This window comes from Chrysemys picta, chromosome 2 (genome assembly GCF_011386835.1).
Source record: "Chrysemys picta bellii isolate R12L10 chromosome 2, ASM1138683v2, whole genome shotgun sequence".
In the NCBI taxonomy this organism is placed as follows: Eukaryota; Metazoa; Chordata; order Testudines; family Emydidae; genus Chrysemys; species Chrysemys picta.
In genome coordinates, this window is record NC_088792.1 from 175,551,389 (window position 1) to 175,571,940 (window position 20,552).

General features: G+C 44.3%; 1 long non-coding RNA gene across 1 annotated transcript; it reads left to right on the top strand.

The window, feature by feature from the left end:
- The first annotated feature begins 373 nt into the window (after window positions 1-373).
- LOC135981622 (uncharacterized) lies at window positions 374-4,698 on the top strand. The gene is made up of 3 exons (XR_010598738.1): window positions 374-951; window positions 1,904-2,175; window positions 2,279-4,698. It is a non-coding gene; the product is annotated as an uncharacterized LOC135981622 (long non-coding RNA).
- The last annotated feature ends 15,854 nt before the right edge of the window (window positions 4,699-20,552 follow it).

Below are 20,552 nucleotides of genomic sequence, written 5' to 3' on the forward strand. Positions count from 1 at the left end.
AGGGGAAGCCATTGCTTTTTTACATTTTCAGTTGCACCTCTTCTTTGGGGGGAAAGAGGATTGTATCTATCTTTCTGCAGTGAGCAAATTAGAATAAGGATGATCAATAATGACACAGAGAGCCTGCTGTAGATTTCCTGTGTGATCTTGGGCAAGTCACTTAATCTCTTTTCGCCTCAACTCCCTGTCTCCAAAATGAGGGTAATGATACTTCCTACCCTTTGACTGTCTATGAGGAATGGAAGCTTTTTGAGTTAGGGTCTATCTTTTACTGTGTTTTTACAGTTTGTGCAATTGGCCCCTGATCTCAGTGGGGAGCTCTAGGTGCTTGTCATAGGGTGGTTGGCTCCTTAGAGGAGATAGGCCTCAGCTCTGCCTTTAACAAGATCAACTCACTTCCCCAGGTGGGAAAATGATTTTGGTCATGTGACAGGAAGGTCCTGTGACTAACTCAGGCTCTAAGGGAGGGCCTGCAGGAAAGTAGGATAGGAGCTTGAGTGAGACCCTGGGACACACCTGTTAGGTGCAGCTGGAGTGCCAGGCAGGGCAGAAGCTGGATCTGGCTTGAGGAGGAAGTTGAGTATTATAGGGGTCAAAAGTGGCTAAAATAGGGAGTCAAAGGTCTGTTTCAATTATAACCCAACTCTGTGAAGAAGAGCTGGGGACTCCTAACATAGGGAGTGAGAGAGATTGAACTGTGGTCTACTTCCTGGTTCTTAGAAAATGAGATTAGTGTGAAGGTGGTGACTCCTGACTCAAGGAGAGAATGGTATGAATTGCAGAACCATTAGTCTGCTCAGCTGGTGTGAAGCAGTAATATTTGTAGAGACTAAATAATTGGATCTTGTTTCAAAAGGGGAATGTTATTAAAATATGGAGTAGGTGGAGTTTGAGTAGCCCTGGAGAAAGGGGACTAGAGGTGGCTGTTGTATAGCCATGCCTGCCCAGGAGGTAGGTGACCTGTTTACTGCTACTGTAATGCAAACAATAATGGGACTGATGGAACAACTTGACCAAAGAAACACTCATGTTTGAAATGTAGAAATTTAAATTACTCAGCTACTGAAATATGAATTCAATTGCAGGTTGCCTTCTCAGAGCGATAACTCATGGCCCAGCCTCACACTGCATCCTACCTACACTTGAGTTAAAATCCTAAACCTAATAATTAATGAGGGTTAAGCTACCCTCTGAGTGAGTGTCACTTGCATTGAAAGTGATGGTGTTGCATTAACCTCTCAGAGGGCAGTGTCTGGTCCTTTGTGTTAAGAAATAAAAGCGTAAGTGCCTGGGTTAGTTTGTATAACTTTCTCATCTAATCCTTTATAAAACAGAAACCCATTTTTTAAACTGTGTGTGTGGACAGCGCCTAGCACAATGGAGTCCTGGTCCAAACTGGGGCACCTAGACACTACTGAAATACTAGTACTGATAATAAATGGAAACCACCTCCTCCTATCTCATCTCAACCCTGCTCCAGTTTATCCAAATAGCTTCTGCTCAAATCATCTTCCTTTCCTGCTGCTCTGATCCTGTTCATTGTAACCATGGATTACCCTAGTCTGAGAGAAAGGAGACAAAGCTGCAAACCTTGTTAAAAGGGAAGAGGGCTTAAAGTGAAGGCTATCCAGAAACTGAGTGAGGGCCAGCATCTAAACGGGGTGCTGTCTGTGGAAACATGCATACTCTCTAGGACAGAGGCCATGCTAGGAAACTGTTCAGAGGCAGTAGGTAACTTGTAGTACAGAAGGGAATTTTTGCTAATATACAAGTGTAAAGCCTGAGATTCTGTCTTTATGGTTATTTTCTGTGTAACGTGTATCGGTTTGCTTTTTCTTAATATTTTATCTTTGAGACTTTTTTTTTCTCCTATCACACCTTTTGTTTGTTTTTACCCCAACAGGTCTCTGTTGTGCAAATGGTGGCGTATGTGTGCAAGAGTGAGCTGATTTAATTCCTTTGGGAGATGATGAACCAGAGGGGGAAAAACCAAGCATCTGTCTGGTAGTTGAGAAATTGAGGATGAATTTGGGGAGACTTGGGACCAGAAGGACTATTGACTGTCTCCCTACAAAGAGTAACTAGGCAAGTGGAAGCCAGGGTGAGACCTTTATGCTTGAAGGCTGGCTACTGGGATCAAAGCTCTGAGCCATAGCAGCATAGCATAGTTACAAGGTGGGTGGTGAACCCTTACTGATCTGGATGATCCCCAAAATATCACAATCATCTGGAGTTTTTATGTTCCCTCAATGAACTGTTCTCTCTCTATTTGCCCTAGGCTGTAGACACCCTTTGGGACAAGAACTGGTCTTCTTAAATGTTAGTGGCGTGTTGAACACACTGTTGGCACTCAATAATTCTATAAATTGATGGACACTCTTCTTGAAAGCTGCATCCAGGCCACGCTACAGAGGAAAGTAATGAAATGTAATAGAAAATCTGTCTCCTAAACAAATATATGGGATCAAATTTTGGTCCCCATGGGAGTTTTGCCATGGACTTCAGTTGGGCCAGGATTTCTCTCAGGGTATTTTAAGAGCCAGTTCAGCTTCTCAAAGTAGGGGCTAGTAGCAAGAGCACTGCTGAAGAACTGGTCTTTGTCCTTGGCTTTCTTACAAGCTCTCTTGGGCCCTTTTCTTTTGGTGAAGCATTGAATAGAGTCCCAGCAGTGACTCTTCTTGGCCATTCCTTAATGAAGCTTCATGCATGTCTTTATTGGAATGGGGTTGTGTTTTTTGTTTTGGTAAGGGTTGCCTGCACTTTTGCCTCTCCCCAGAAGGCATGGAGATCCAGGACCTCTGCAAGGCTCCAGGCATCTGCACAAGACATTGTGTAACACTGCTATAATAACAGTGGAAGAATGCTGAGGTATGCAGCTCCAGGAGCGTGCAACAGCAAATAGACCAATGCTGCTATTATGTTAGCATTTGAATGGGGAAGTGACGTCTGGTCAAGTGGACCCCAGAGCAGCAGAGAGTGCACAGGTAAACAGACACACCAGTCCCAGTGTCACGCAAAGCAGTGTGGGATAGCAGTTGGAGGACTGCCAAGCTAGTGTGAAGTAGAGATGTGTCTACAAGCACATTACTTTGCACTAACTCAATCTGTAATTAATTTAATAATTTTTAAAAGTGGACTATAAAATTTGTATTCACTTGCCAGTTAAAGCATAAGAATTGCATTGTGTGGATGCAGGTCATTTTAATGCAATCAAACTAAAGTTAGTGTGAAATATACCCCCCCCCCCCCGTGTTGACAAGGCCTTACAAGGTACAGTCATCTCCCTGCAGAATCATGCCTCTAGTATTCTCAGTGCCCCTCTTATTCTACTTACCAAGTAATCTACAAATGGTTTCCTAAAGGCATTCCATCCTGTTATAGTTAGCACAAATAAAGTGTTATCACATCCAGTTCTCCTTCTTGCCTTCCAAACTGGTATGGTAACAACTCTGTTCAGAATCCATTTACCTTTTTGGAATTTCTTTGAATAGGTTATGCTGGTGGGGGAGGGAGGGGCAGCATCTAATTTTTCTTGGTGCTTTAGGAAACTCGGGCTCTGAAATGTGCTGAATGCCATACAGAGAAGACCCTGCATGTGAGGTGTGGCAGGATGACTGCTTCAGACTTTGCTTCCTACGCCTTGTGATGCTTATCAAGGTGAAAAGACACACCCCAACCCTAATTAAAGCAGAGCTAATGCCATAAACCTATTGGCATGCTGTCTGAAGCTGGCACCTTTTGAGAATGAGTTATCACTCCCTCTTGTGCAGCATGTCCTTTGAACTTGAAACAAACAGCTTTGAAATGTAGGGAGGGCTTGTGTTTTGGGAATCTTAGTACTTTATAACAACTCTGAAGTCCTTGCCACTCCACTGGCCAGCGTGAATAGCTAACAGTAACAGTATTGATGAGTGTGAGTGATTTCTCAAAGCACCTTAATTAAAGACAATTAATGGCTGACAGGGAGGAGAGAAAAACAGACACTCGTTGGGGTAGGGCACTGCATCAGTACCAAATAAGTGTGACTCATTGATGCCTATAGTCCCAGCAGAAGCCACACCCCTCAAATAAGTTTTGCGTGCCAGATGGAAAACTGTTTGCCTGTGCAAAAATCCTATAGTTCATGTTGGAACAAGCTTCTGAAAGGGCTATTCTCAACAGAAAGACCAAGATCCATTTTTGGTGTTTAATCTCCTTCTCAGTGCAACATGAACACTGGCTTTTACAGGTGGATGTGCTTGGGGCCAGCCTTTAAGAGGATGCAAGCAAAAAAGCCCTCAGTGAAGCAGAAGATTGCCATTCTGTTGGTAATGAAAGAAACCCATCAGCCTATCAGGCAAAAAATCTGGTTGTCTCCTCCAAGACACTTAACAACAGGATGTGACTAACAATAGTGAAGAATATAGACATGACAGTGACACTGTCAGTCTGATTTTTCTATAGGTTAGAGGGGTGCAGACTGCAGCCCATGGGAACCGTCCTGCCCGACCCCTGAGCTCCTGGCCCCGGAGACTAGCCCCTGGTCCCTCCCCTGCTGTTCCTCCTCCCCCGCAGCCTCAGATTGCTCGCTTTGCCACTGGTGCAATGCTCTGGATGGCGGAGCTGTGAGCTCCTGGGGCAGCGCAGTTGCACAGCCCAGCCTGACCCGGTGCTCTGTGCTGCGTGGTGGTAGCAGTGTGGTGGCAGATGCAGTGCAGTAAGGGGGCACGGAGCGGGGGGGGGGGGGGGCGTTGGATTGAGGGCAGGGGAGTTCGGGGTGGTGGTCAGGGGGCGAGGGTGAAGATAGGGGGTGGGAGAAGAACAGGGGGTTGAATGGGGGCGGGGTTGGAGGGGGCAGTCAGGAACGAGAGGAGAGGTTGGATGGGGTGGCAGGGGGTAGGCAGGGGCAGGGGTTCCAGGGGCAGTCAGGGGACAGGGGTGTGTGTGGGTGGGGCAGAGGTCCCAGAGGGGCCGTCAGGGAACACAGGGGATTGGATGGGGCAGGAGTCCTGGGGGGAGGGCAGATAGGAGGTGGGGGCCAGGCCACAACTCCCTCCCTAACCGGACCTCCATACAATTTACGAAAGCCGATGCGGTTCTCAGGCCAAAAAGTTTGCCCACCCCGGCTGTAGGTGATCATTTGTGCACACACTACTGAATCTCCTCCTACAAATCCTTGATTTGTATACAAACTTAGCTAGACAGACTCTTATCTAGTCATGTGCATTGCATGAATCTCTGACAGAAGAGGTGTCAGGCAGGAAAGCACCTGCATACATGCAAGAACAAGCCCGTAAATTCACTGAAAATTAGATTGTACGTCAGAGTCTACACTCTGGATTTCAGGGAAATTTCTCATCATTGCTTAAGCACCAGTACAGTCCCAGCAATATTAGATGGTGAGTGCGCTAGTAGAGGCAATGCTTTTACCACACAACTGTGCAACCCTGCTCAGAGTACAGTTAACTGACACAGTGGTTAAAAACTGATATGCTAGTGCTCACATCATTGCTAGCACCTGTTGAGATGTGTTGATGCTAGAACAATGCAGGGGAACGACATTTCACTAAAACCTACAGAGCTAGATCATCACCCTTACTGAGCTGTAAGGTGCTCTCCATCCTCTCTTGCACTGAATACCCATACCACAGGTTGCAATGCAAGAAGGGACACTGATTCCACAGAGCCTTTATAGACAGCTGGGCAGAGCCTTGTCCCCTTGCCTCTGAATTAGCACACCAGCTGATGAACACAGGCCTACCCATGTGTGACTCACAATCTGCACCCTAGGCTGCTCCTAGCACAGTGCAAGTTTATATTATCCCTTACTCAGGGCAGATTGTAAAGTGACAAATCTAGCCATGAGTTTAGACAAGGCTTGTGTGCCTACTTTTCCTTTAAAAAATAAATAAATAAAGATAAGCCAAATATACGAACAGGGATGTAGCCTCCTTGCAGATTGAGTGCCACAGGGATCGATCTCTAGCTAGGTCTTTAAAGTAGTCTGGCTGGATGTTCCCTTTATGTCCTTCAGTGATGATCTTATTGTGTCTCCAAAGCTCTTGGTGACTGCCATCTGTGTACTAGAATCCCTGGATAAACATGAATGTTTACCAAAAGAACTGAATATGACAAGAGACAAATGCCTGGTGGTTCTTAGTTTTCCCACATAATCTTTCATGAAACAGGGGACCCTCTTCCCCACCCCCCTCCCACACACACAAAGAAAAACCACCACTCCTAGCAGAGGGAGGCACATCTCCTTCCTCAAGTTTCAGCAGGTTCCACTCTCCGAAGTTCTGAAAATGCTCAGGGAACTTCATGATGTCCCTCATCACTGGTTAAATCCTGTAGGGAGATGTGGGGTCCCTAAAAGATGGAGAAAGCCAATGCCTCACTGGGGAGGGCAGGGTGCTCGCATCTCAAACAAGTAGATTTTATTACGACACTTCTTTTTGCAGTCCTAAGTGTCCTAATAACAAAGGAACAAACAGAATCCTCTCATCTCAAGTATTTGACAAGGAACAGAATTGTTATCTAGAGCAACAATTGAGATAACATAGCAAGGCTCAACATTTCCCTAATTCAACTGTGTTTGGAGAAAGTGGCAAAAATTAAGGACCCAAGCTCTGACCCAGGCAAAACCCACAGTGCCTCCTCACTGGGAGCTTTACCTAAGGAAAGAATAAAGATTTCAACCAAGTTCTCTTAATACTTAAGAGGTGAGGGGAAATGGCGAAACCATTATTGTCTATAGCAGGGATCAGCAACCTTTGGCACACGGCCTGTCAGGGAAATCCACTGGTGGGCCAGGATGGTTTGTTTACCTGCAGTGTCTGCAGGTTTGGCCGATCGCAGCTCCCACTGGCTGCGGTTCGCTGTTCCAGGCCAATGGGGGCTGCGGGAAGCGGCGTGGGCTCAGGGATGTGCTGGCCACCACTTGCTGCAACCCCCATTGATCTGGAACAGTGAACCATGACCCGTGGGAGCTGCGATCGGCCAAACCTGCGGATGCTGCAGGTAAACAAACCGTCCCAGCCCGCCAGCGGATTTTCCTGATGGGCTGCGTGCCAAAGGTTGCCGATCCCTGGTCTATAAGAATAGTAGATACCAGAGCACCAAGTCCATATTGATGAATGAGTTCAGAGCTGACCCTTGAGGCTTACTGAGATTTGTCACCACTAGTTTTCACCTTGTGTCCTTGCAATACATGTATAAATGAGAAGTTGGCAGCCATATTATTCACTGGCATACAAGGAAAAACCTCTGTTGAAGTCAGGATAGTTGTACCCATTTTTACCAGCAGAAAACTTGACCTTCTGAGTTAAATCCATTAGGATACAATGATCTCTAGTGTAATAATATTTCATACTACAAACAGAAACCTGCAGCACTGTCACTGAGCTTGCCTGTAAGAAATATATCAGTGGGCTAAATATCTGTGCACCACCACAGATCTGGAAAATCTGCTGCTACCCTGTGCAGTAACAGATTTTTTTCAAGCTATGTACCTGATTCTTCTCTCCTTTGCTCAGACAAAGCTCCTGGCTGAAGTCAGTGGGAGTTTTGTGTCAATAAAGAGTATGGGATCAGGCCCTGTGTGGTGAGCCTCGCCTACCCACGCGGAGAACTGAACAACCAAGATATTGTGAGAAATGCTGATTCAGGCTGTTTTCAAAGATCATGGTTGTGATAACCTTGATCCCTTTTAGTGGTACTTTACTCATCAAATGACCTAACTGAAACCAATGGGACCACTAGCGCAGTAACATACTATTCCTGGGGAACAAAAGTATCTCATCTGAGACAGATATAAGGAAGCGGAGTAATGACTATCAGGCCTGATTGGTGCCAAATTTTTGTACCGATTTGACTATTTCATTGAGGGGTTTGACACAGTTATCTCAGAGAAGGGTACCTTATATTGGGATTGCTTATTCTCCTTCCCTTATGAGAATAAGCTGTACCATGTACAACTGTGTCCACACTAGGGGTGTTGCACTGTTATGTGTAGATGAAGCCTTAACAAAAAATTCTACTCAGCAGGCCAACTGAGCCCTTTCTCATGTTTTGTCAGACCACATTTGGTCAGCGCACGTGACACGGAATGAGGAGATGTGATTTCCTTCCTTCAGAGCAGCTTGTGTTGGCAGTGCTGCTTAAACACAAGTTGGGATGCTCTTCTGTGTGAATGAGGCTGAAGAGCTTGTTGAGGCAAGTTGAATCTGCCCACTCCCAGGCTAATAATAATAGTACTGATAATTTACACTTCTAGTGCACCTTTCATCTGAGGATCTTCGAGTGTGTTACCAACCTTAATGAATTTACAAACACTCAATTGCTCAACACCCCCGGGAGGTGAGTTTTGTTCTTTAAAACAGGAAGATGAGGCAGCTAAGGTACAACATGGCTGACTGACTCGCCCACAGAGACATAGTAGACTAGTGGCGGGGTTGGGAACAGGCACACAGATACTGTGGTGATGGGCAAGGCCTAGAGAGAGCACTCCTTGCCATGAGAATAACAGCAGATGAAATCTTATGTTACAGAGTCACTTTGGGAATGGTGGGAAGGGTGCAGCACATAAGCAGCCATGCCAGGAAACCCTATGCTTTTGTGAGGCACAATGGTGCTATGAGGAGCATAATGAAAATAATCAGCAGTGGGCCTTGCTTCCCTTTCAATGATGTCTACATGCTGCTGCTTCCTCCAGCATTCTCCTGCCAGGGTTTGCCTGTGTGAAGAATGGTGCATTTACTCTGACCTCTTATGTGCAACGGTTACTGGTGTGGGGTGGACACTCTACTCAGGCAGCCTCAGTCAGACCCTTGCATTCCCATTGAAGTCAATAGGGTACAAGTGAAGGGAGAATTTCATTCAAGGTGTGCGTTTAGATCTATGAAACCACAAAGGGCCTCTATGTGACGCCACAGGCCAGCCCCATGATGATTTGTTAAAAGTACAAGTGGCGATTTTCCAAGTAGTCAAGGGCACTGAGACACGTATCTGCTAGTGACTGTAATATGCAGTGTAGTTCTAGCTGTGTGAGTCCCAGGATATTAGAGAGAGAAGGTGGGTGAGGTAATAGCTTTTCCTGGACCAACTTCTCTTGGTGAGAAAGCTTGTCTCTAAAAGATATTCTCTTGTCTCTCTAGTGATTTTAATAGCAGATGTGTCTCAATCTCCTCAACTGCTTGGAAAATCCTCAGCCACAGTCACCATAAACAAACAAAAAAGCAGCAGCAACCCTACAAAATATAAAAACAACAACGATAAATAAACTAACAAAGTATATAGTGCGGATAAAAGTAATACCCTGCTGCCATCCCTTAACCAGCATTTTCCATCTCAACACCTCTCTTAAAAATGAAATTTGCAGCATGCCCTGAAGATCAGCTCTGTACTATTTCAGATTAACGGAGGGGAGTGCACCAAGGGAAAGGGACCATCATGGGTGGAAAAGATCTGCCAATAGACCCCTCTTATTTGCAGGGTTGGAGGGTCCAGTTCTGTGGATCTCAGCTGCAGCAGTATGACATGGGTAAAGAGGCATTCTCTTATGTAGGCAGGTTCTAGGCCATCATGCCATGATTTATAGATCACTGCAGCAACCCACAGGCAGCCAATCATTTCACAAAGCACTGATTTAATTTGTTTGCAGTGAAATGCTCCACTGAACAAAGTGCTGGTGCTAAAATACTATGGTGACAATGGCCATAGAAGAACTTAGAGAAAGAGATTCTGCACTAATTTAGTTTGTGAATGGATGTAAGGTGCAATCTCAGAGCACATTACAATAGTTCAGTCTGGAGGTGACAAAGGCATGCATCATAGTGGTGAGGTCCAGGCTGGAAAGAAATTGTCACAACCCACTAGAATGACACACATGAAAAAAACAACGGTTTTGGCCACCATTTAGCAATGATTGGGAATCTAACCAGACTCCTAGGTTAAGTGACACATGGCAGAGAAACTCCCATTGGCAGAGGGACAGATCTAATTTTTACTACATCTTTTGACTGCTTTCTGCAGCCTACCAACATCATCTCCCTTTTATCTGGATTGAGCCTCAGCCATCTTGGCCTCATCCATGTCGCAAGCTCACCCAGAGACTGGGGAAGGAACACTATCTGAGTAGGAAAAGAAAGAAACACATAGCTGAGTGTCATCAGCTTAGTGAAGATATTGCAGCCCTTGCTTCCTCACCAACCTTCTTAACAGCTACATATACAGACTGAACAAGAGAGAGGACAAAATGGAGCTCTGCAGAACTCCACAGGAATATACTCTTGGATTGGCGGAGCAATTGCCCAACACTATCTTCTGGGTTCTTCCCAAGAGATAAGAATAAGTCACATTAGAGCATCTCCATTCCTCTCTGCAATACACGATGAAGCAAGAGCTTGCTAAATATGAAGTAATATGAATATAGATCATGATTACAATTCCAGCTCACTGCTAGGGGCCAAAATCTGGCCTCACTTACGCTACTGCAACCTCATTAATTTCACCAATGTAACTGAGGATAGAATATGGCTCATTTTATGTAACAGAATTCCTGAATAACCACATGGAGAAAGAATGAGGTAGGGGACTGGTAACTGTAACAAGCTATGAAGTTTTCTAGATGGTGGTTTGAATCTGGCCCACGGTGACATGTCCCAACGTTGCTACCATTTAATGGGTGTTGATGTGAAATGAATCGGGCATCTTGGTTGAGTAGCTATTGGACAGAATTCCACATCAAAATATCAACCACCATAGTGGGCACTTGTTAGTAGGATGACCATACGTCCCGTTTTGGCCCAGATAGTCCCCTTTTTAAGCCCTATCCCGAGCATTCCAATTTTTTTTTGGCAAAACTGGGCATTTGTCCTGTTTGCTCTTGCCAACTGATCATCAGAGAAGGGATGAAGGAAAGAAAAACTTGTTCATTGTCCTATTTAAACACAAAGGCCAAATTTTCACACTTGGGTTCCTAACATTAGGCTACTAAATCCGTATTTCCACACCTACACAAAATGGCCTGATTTTCAAAGTGCTCAGCAGCTCCCATTGACTTCAGTAGGATTTGTGGGGAGTGAGCACTTACTTTTATTTAGGGGCCTAAATATGGATTTATGAGGCTAACGTTAGACAGCCAGGTTTGAAAATTTGCCCAAGCTCTTTATGTCAGACTGTAAATGCTTTGAGCCATGAAGCTTCTTCCCTGGGGATTTTTTGTTTTTTAAATACTTTCTATTTGATGCAATCTGGTTTATGCTGAAAGGAAAAAATATTGCTTCTCAGAAGTATTTTTATGCACCCCAGGGATGATTTATAATGGCCAGAGAGGGGGTAAATTCCACTAGAATCAGGAAATCATCCCCATTTTCCCTTCAGTTTGATTTTGTAGGGGTTATACGTGTTTCATTGAAAACATCACTGGAAATTTTAAGAGAGGGTCCATTTTCCATACATGATTTAGCCTAGTCTTAACTTAAACTCATACTACATCCAGCTGAGTAGACCAAATTCAGCATTGGCATGTGTGGGTGAAATTTCCATTGAAGTCAAGGGGAGTTGCACCCACTTATGCCAGTGTGTAATTTGGTCCACTAATGGTTGCTCAGAACAAATGGCATAAAGCAGTGGTTCTCAAAGCTAACCCGCTGCTTGTTCAGGGAAAGCCCCTGGCGGGCCGGGCCGGTTTGTTTACCTGTCGCGCGTCCGCAGGTTCGGCCGATCGCAGCTCCCACTGGCCGTGGTTTGCCGCTCCAGGCCAATGGGGGCTGCGGGAAGCGGCGCAGACCGAGGGACGTGCTGGCTGTCCTTCCCGCAGCCCCCATTGTCCTGGAGTGGCGAACCGCAGCCGAACCGCAGCCAGTGGGAGCCGCGATCGGCCGAACCTGCGGACGCAGCAGGTAAACAAACCGGTCTGGCGCACCAGGGGCTTTCCCTGAACAAGCGGCAGACCAGCTTTGAGAACCACTGGCATAAAGCATTGAGTGGGGGCAGTTTCAGTGCCTTTCATAAAACCATAGACTGTCCTCAGTCCACAGGCACACAATTCCCAGTACCAAAGAGGCACATCCAACACTCATAGGAACAGACTGCATGTGGCTGAGCTGAAAAATACCCCAGTTGTTTGAGGAGCAACCAGTATTCCGATAGATAGGACAGAGCCCAGCTGACAGCAATTGAGAAAGAATTGAGAGGAGGAAGGAAGATGCAATGGGCCTGACATTTTGGATTGCTAACCGTAATTCAGTAGATTGAGACAAAGTCATATGATTACTTCATCCAATTGTTGACAGGTCAATAGCTATTTTTCAAACAAGAGTAGAAAATTAATTTAGCTGGTATAATACCCTGAAAGCAAACTGGACTGTGATTGTGAATCCAATAGCAGGCTAACTTCTGCCCGCAGTAACAGACATGTAGCCCCATCCAGCTGAGAGAGAATTCAGTGGTACTTCTAAACTCTGAATCTTAGAAACAAAAGGATGCTCCCAAAATAATGTTAACCTAAAACTCACCAGCAACCACACATCACTGAACAAAACCACTAACCCAGGAACCTATCCTTGTAACAAACCCCGATGTCAACTCTGTCCACATATCTATTCCAGTGACATCATCATAGGACCTAATCACATCAGCCATACCATCAGGGGCTCGTTCACCTGCACATCTACCAATGTGATATATGCCATCATGTGCCAGCAATGCCCCTCTGCCATGTACATTGGCCAAACCGGACAGTCTCTACGCAAAAGAATTAATGGACACAAATCTGACATCAGGAATCAAAATACTCAAAAACCAGTGGGAGAACACTTTAACCTGTCTGGTCATTCAGTGACAGACCTGCGGGTGGCTATATTACAACAGAAAAACTTCAAAAACAGACTCCAACGAGAAACTGCTGAGCTAGAATTGATATGCAAACTAGACACAATCAACTCCGGTTTGAATAAGGACTGGGAATGGTTGAGCCATTACAAACATTGAATCTCTCACACTTGTTATCTAACTGTCTGTCTGTACTCGGCTAGCTTGATTATCACTTCAAAAGTTTTTTTTCTCTTAATTAATTGGCCTCTCAGAGGTGGTAAGACAACTCCCACCTGTTTATGCTCTCTGTATGTGTGTATATATATATCTCCTCAATATATGTTCCATTCTATATGCATCCGAAGAAGTGGGCTGTAGTCCACGAAAGCTTATGCTCTAATAAATTTGTTAGTCTCTAAGGTGCCACAAGTCCTCCTGTTCTTCTTTTTGCTATTTAACAGTAGCTGTCATCCAGGGCTGGAGTAAGGCAGACTGGAGCCCTAGGACTCAGGCAGACATTGCTGCATCAGCTACCCTTGGTTCATAGTTTCAAGCTGTACTTCAAAACTATGAGAGTAAGAAACATAACTAAAAAAAAAAAAAAAAAAAAAAGCTGAGATTCTGATGTTGTCACGTAGGTCCAAAAGTAAGGGCCCTACATACACACCCATAGTGCCTATGCCTTAATTTTGTCCTGCTTCAAATCTTGTTCAGGTGTTTAGAGTGTAAACTCCTTGGGCAGAGACTTTGGCTTCTTATACGTCTTTAAAACACTATATGAACCTACAGCACTATAGGTAGATTATTAGTACTATTACTGTTGTTGCTGATAGCAGATTTTTGTCCATTTTATAGATATACTAGTATGGTATACAAAATAACACAAAGATAGAAATAACAGAGGGGTAAATTCTGTGCAGAGGACTAGACTAGATGATCTATAAAGTCCCTTGCAGTATGATTTCTGATCCGAACCTATTGTCTTTTATTATACTTGAAAAAATTGATGGAGTGGAGGATGGAAAGGTTAAAGGAAAGAGAAATGGTAATGATTTTGCTCCTTCACCTACCACTGAACTGCAGCTGCCTCTGAGGAAGAAACCGAAATGTAGCAAGCTAACAACGAACAGCAACATTATGCAATAATTTAGGATTGGGAATGAAGAAGAAAACTATACTTTCACTACAGATGAAATTTAGGTAAGCATTGTTTTGTGCCAAGTGTAGCTTACCTGGCCTTCAGCATCTTAGCCTGCATGTGTAACACGTGTAACTGTCCACATAATGAGAGTGAATTTGCTCTTTCAAGCAGCTCACATTTATCTTCAATCATTAGCTCACATAAATTAGTATATATAGCATGTATAATTTCCATGGAGATCAAAAAGGTTTCATGCTATTAATAAAAACAACAATAAAAGGTTTAAGCCCTTCTATTGCTCTCGACATCATCCAATCTTTTTAAGCTCTGTTATGTTTCATCAGCCATTCATTAAATAGAATTGCTAAATTAATTTCAAGGGCACAGGTAATAATATAACAGTAAATAATTGGACCTGCTTTCACCGGGAAATTACCCTGTGCAAAATAACATGAAACAAAAAGCTCTGAAGAAGTACGGTGCACTCTCTCTGCTGTCCACAGTGGGACAAAGGATGTTAGCTACAATGGCTTTTGCCACCTGAAACAAAACTGCTAGGCATCTGAAACTTTTTATCTAAGCAGTCCGTCAGGTTTGATGTGACTGACATCTTTCACCACACCCTTCTTTGGAAGTTTAATTTCTGCATTTAATGGAAACAAACATACAGTCCCACTATGACTTTTTTCTTGAATTTAAAGGGTTGTTTGTTATACCACTTACTGGTAATGTAAAGATTACAGTGCAGCGAGTGCTCAGGGGAATGGCAGCCCACCAGCGTGAGCTTTGCATCCTCAGTCTCACTGCTTTTTGGTACAGAGTAGGAGCTGCTTTGTAGAGTGACAGCTCTGTAGTCATAACTTGAGTCCCTAGAAGAGTTAGGCTGTCTTTCTTTTTATCACAGCACTGGCTGCAGCACATCTAAATTTTAAAGTGGATTGGGCTACAAGGGATTATAGAGCTGGCCAAAATAATTAGAAACTACATAAGTTGGTCTGGGATAGGTCAGTCTCCTGTAAAAGGGCATTGTCGATGCATTTAGAGGAATTGAGACCCACAGTTCTGTTACTAATGAAATTCCAGGTCACTTTCTGAGCTGCTGTTGAGTTTAAAAAACTGTAGCTGTACTGAAATCAATGGTGCTACACTGATTTACACCAGCTGATGATCTGACCCTCCATGGAAAAGAAACTCCATAACAGAGTCTGTCATGAACTGATCAAATGTGACCCTGTTTAGGTTGTGAGATCTCTTGAGATAACACAGAGAAGGTGTGAGAAGCCTGATAAGTTGAATAAGGAGTAGAAATTCCTGGGTTCACCTTTACTGCCTAAGAATCACTGAATTTCTCGCTGCTACCATTTAGCCAAAGACAGGGAGACCAATATATAGGAATGCTGATGCAGAGTAGTCATATACTAGCAAGATACACAGTTAGATTAATGGGTTGCCTGTGTAGACTTGGCCTCAATATCCAAAACTGGGGGAAGTTTGATAAACAGAAGTCAAATTCTAATTTTGCTTACAAGTCAACTGATATTTGAAGTCATAACATTGAGTTTTTCTAACCAACAACAATGAAAGCCAATAATCAGGCCTCTTATCAGACATGTTGGGTTAACAACTTGTTTTTTCAGCTCATTTAGTTGTTTCTTGTTCACAGAGATGTCAAGAGGGAGTATCTTTAGATATACTCAGGTGATTGTACATGAACAAAACCTGCTAGGTTGGGATGATAGCTGATAATTAACAAGGATTTCAGCATGTACTTGAAAGGCTGCCATATGAAAGATGGAGAAAAAAATGTTCTCTCTTGCCACAGAGGGTAGGACAAGAGACAGTGGGTGAAAACTACAGCAAAGCAGATTTATATTAAATCTCGGAAAAAACTTCTTACCTGTGAGAAAAGTAGGACAATGGAAAAAACGGCCTAGGGAAGTCGTGGAATCTCCTTCACTGGAGGTTTTTCAAAAGAGACTGGATAGCCATCTGTCTTAGATGGTTTAGACACAACAAATCCTGCATCTTGGCAGGGGGTTAGACTAGATGACCCTTGCGGTCCCTTCTAATGCTATGGTTCTATGATTCTGTTTCATGCATTCACTTTTATTTTGTATAACAAAATACAGGCACCCAGCTGAGATAGAGACAAATTCAGCTTGCCATACTCACATAATTAATTAATAATGAAAAGGACGCTGATCAATAGTTCAGGCCCAAAACTTTGCTTATTTGGGGGGTTCTGGAGGGAATGGGAGGGAACAGGTTTACAAAAGCTGATTGGATAGATTGTGCCTACCCCTTGTAGGAGCCTCCCACTTCTCTGCAAAGAATTCAGGCACAAATTCACAGATTTCTCCTTGCTAGTGTCCTCTTGGTACAAGCCACCCCCAAAAGGATGGAGATGGGTGGAGAGGAATCATTAAAAAGGGGACAGAGAATAAGACTGAGAATATATTATTGCCCTTATATAAATCAATGGTATGCCCACATCTCGAATACTGCGTACAAATGTGGTCTCCTCATCTCAAAAAAAGATATACTGGCACTAGAAAAGGTTCAGAAAAGGGCAACTAAAATGATTAGGGGTTTGGAATGGGTCCCATACGAGGAGAGATTAAAGAGGCTAGGACTCTTCAGCTTGGAAAAGAGGAGACTAAGGGGGGATATGATAGAGGTATATAAAATCATGAGTGGTGTGGAGAAAGTGGATAAGGAAAAGTTATTTACTTATTCCCATAATACAAGAACTAGGGGTCACCAAATGAAATTAACAGGCAGCAGGTTTAAAACAAAAGGAAGTTCTTCTTCACGCAGCGCACAGTCAACTTGTGGAACTCCTTACCTGAGGAGGTTGTGCAGGCTAGGACTATAACAGCATTTAAAAGAGAACTGGATAAATTCATGGTGGTTACGTCCATAAATGGCTATTAGCCAGGATGGGTAAGGAATGGTGTCCCTAGCCTCTGTTTGTCAGAGGATGGAGATGGATGGCAGGAGAGAGATCACTTGATCATTGCCTGTTAGGTTCACTCCCTTTGGGCACCTGGCATTGGCCACTGTCAGTAGACAGGATACTGGACTAGATGGACCTTTGGTCTGACCCGGTACGGCCGTTCTTATGAGAGGAAGAAGGGGGGGGGGACTGGCTCAGCCCCACTCTACACTGGCCAGCAGAGCTGATTTGATGTGTAGGGGAGACGAATGTTATACCCACACCTGATGTGGATCCTCTAAAGTTCTGTGTGATTCTTGGGGCTCCATGGGTTAAAGGAATGGAACCCCTGGCTTCATTCCCAGGGGGGGCAAAACATGTCCCCCTTGGTGGAACAATGAGTAAGAAACTCCAGATGTTGAAATTAATAGATTTTATTCTCTTCTATGTGGAGGGGAGAATGACACCCTCAGATTTTACTTCAAGTGGGGATTACTCAATCCTTACTCTGGCAAACTCTTTGAAGCCAAAGAGTGTTAAGGACTACACGATTGGGACTTAAAGTAGCAACAGAGTGAGGTCTAAGCAATGTTTTCCTATTTCTAATTGGGACATTGACATTTTCCATTGGTAAATGTAATTTTAAGATAAACTTGCAATGACTTGCTATTGTCTCAGTCTGTCTAACTGTCCCTGTTCTACCAAATGAAATATTCAAAACAGAATTTGGTTTTGTAGGATAAAAATATTTATATTCTATAATTTATAATCATATGGAGAATTAACCATTTTACAGGTCAAACCCATCTCGCTTTACTCATTACTGTTGATTTCAGTGGGGCTATCTGCACAGAGTAGGACAAGTGAAATCTAGCCCTTTTGCTGTAAAGCATGCTGTTCATGTCCAGGAAAAAATGACTCATACAGCCTTTGGGATGTATCACAAACATGCTGCATGTCCATTAAAAATAATGGAATGTCTCACTAAACTGTAAACCAGTGTGAGCTGAAAGGTGGGGCAGGACAGGGCTTATTTTAAAACTAAACATAAAAACACTTTCTGAGATATGTTAATCCAGTTAGCAGATTTTAAATGTTTATAAAAATGCATAGGGCACATCCTCAGCAGGTGTAACTGGCAATGCTCCAGAGAAGCCAATAGAATTATGCTGATTTATGTCAGTTAAGGTGGTAACCCATGTTCCTAATGCTGTGTTAGGAAAGCAGTTGACACTGCTTACTAGATATGACATTAGGCTAAACGGCTCATGTTTATACACGAGAAACCCCCCTGAAGTCAATGGGAGCTAGGGTGTTAGGCATCCAAACAAGAGGCCTAACTACAGATGTAGGTGCCTAACTTAATGAACCTATATTTGAAAATCTTGATCCTAGGCAGAACTATGCCAATAATTCAGTAATCTGTATTTAAATAAACCCTTTTATCAAATTTCAGACTGGAGGGTCTGAGGCATGAAACTCAGCCATCTCCTCATCCCTTTAATAGGTGTCTACTTGGCTCCTGCCTCTGCCCTTATTTCCTTCCATACTCCTTCCTGCTTTCCTAACTTTGCTGAAGCATCAAACTTAAGTGCTCACTTGTTCTTATTTGCTCATCCTTGGTGTTTTTCTGCACTGCTCCCTTATGCCTGCAAAAAACACCCAAGTCATGGACATAAAACTTAGTCACCCTCTTCCTTCAACTAACCTAACATTGAAAACCATCTGTTCTCTGACACAGTAGATACCATACAAACACAGAGTTGCAGTTGGTTAGCATTTTAAATTGTTTACATTATAGATAGTGTTTAGACTGCCTACCAAGAGAAGGAACCTGTTATTTATTTGGAACAGCTCTCCTTCCTCTACAATGTCATGTGTACTTAGGGCCACATTCTGATCTAATTTACATGGGTGCATTCCCAGAGTAACTCCTTCGACTTCAGTGAGATCAATGGGTACTCAACACCTCTAAAAACCAGGCAATGTAGGCGCTCTGTGCGTTCCTCTTTTGTGCAGGCTAGGGTGACCAGATGTCCCGATTTTATAGGGACAGTCCTGATTTTGGGGTCTTTTTCTTATATAGACTCCTATTACCCCTCACCCCTTGTCCCGATTTTTCACACTTGCTGTCTGGTCACCCTAGTACCCCCAGCATGCCCTTCCCATGCAGGCTATTCCTAGGAGCTAGAATGGCTCCTTGCAAGCTGAAGTCAGCGCAACTTTTAATGACTCTGAGGTTGTTCTAAAGTGATCCTCAAGACTGGCCTTGGGGCCTGAGGATCAAGAAGCCATAATGCATCTTATAGATACCTTTGCTGACTCCAAATTTTACTGAGAACAGACCAGCCCAGCCCTAGAATCCAGTTATAAAAAACAAACGAACAAAAAGCAAAGCTTAGATTCTGGAGCACAAGAGGGCAGCCATCAAGAAAAACTAGCATTGAGTGAGCGATCCCAGTTAGACCCCTGGTTGCTGTTAAAGATACCCCTGCTCCCCCATACAAGAGAGTCACAGACCCCCTCTCCCTGCTGCTCCCCATACAAGAGATTCTCATACACACATGCTCCCAGCTCCCCATAGAGAGAGACACAGAATCCGCAAATTACTCAACTCAGACATTTCCTTTGCTGACACAGGAAATGCAGTGCTACTTCAGGTTTCAGAGTAGCAGCCGTGTTAGTCTGTATCCGCAAAAAGAAGAACAGGAGTACTTGTGGCACCTTAGAGACTAACAAGAGTGTTACTTCAGCAATGCATTTAATTTGGACGGTGGGAAGCTTTTACCCATTGAGAAACGTTCACAGAATCAAGCCTTTATTGATTGACAATGGTGAAGAGATGGTGATTTACCTCGATTTACTAATATACAATGCAAACCCTAGATAAACAGAATATTCTTTTGGGGCAATGAATCGTGGCCCAAATTAATCTCTGCTATGGCTCTATTAATGCGGATTATTTGGTCTCTTTGTGTCTGCATTGGTTCTGCCATTTAGAACAGGCTGTACCTATTAGGCACTGGTGCCAGCTTTGGGTGCAGCGCAGCTCTCTACTACCTTAGCAGAAGCTCCAGGAAAATTGTCCTCAGGTAGGAACAATACTTGTGCAGTTTGGCCTTCCCTCTATGGCTGCCTATTTCTGCCCCGGCTGGCTTAGAAGGGGGTGTGACCATATCTCAGCCTTACTTCCCCGGATTGCCCCGGGGAAGCTACCAGGCCTCAGTCGCTCCAAGCAGGTAGTTTGCAGCGACTATCTACAGTTGTGCCTAACCTGTGAGTGCAAGGGTGGGGGGAGAGACGCCCTGCACGCTGTGGTGCAGCTAGCTAGTACCTAAGGCTGAAGCCCCTGGGAGAGCAGGTCTCCGCTGTGTTTACACACGGTGGGCGTGAGCGCGTAGGTAATACACACCCGAGAAGCGCGCTGCTGACCGTGGGGGCGAGTAATGTGGAGCGCGGGGGCCTGGCAGCGGACAAGAGCTAGACACCAGCCGGGGCTCCCAACAGTTAATAAAAACAGCCACACACTTGCAAAAGAAGGCAAGTCGCTGGGGCGGGGTCTGCAATGAGCCGGTCATTCGGACGCGCTACTGGGAACAGGGCGCTTCGCTTCCCTGGGAGCCTTCCCCCGCGTGGAGACACTCCCGTGCGCTGCCTCGGCTCCTCGCCCTGCCTCCCGGT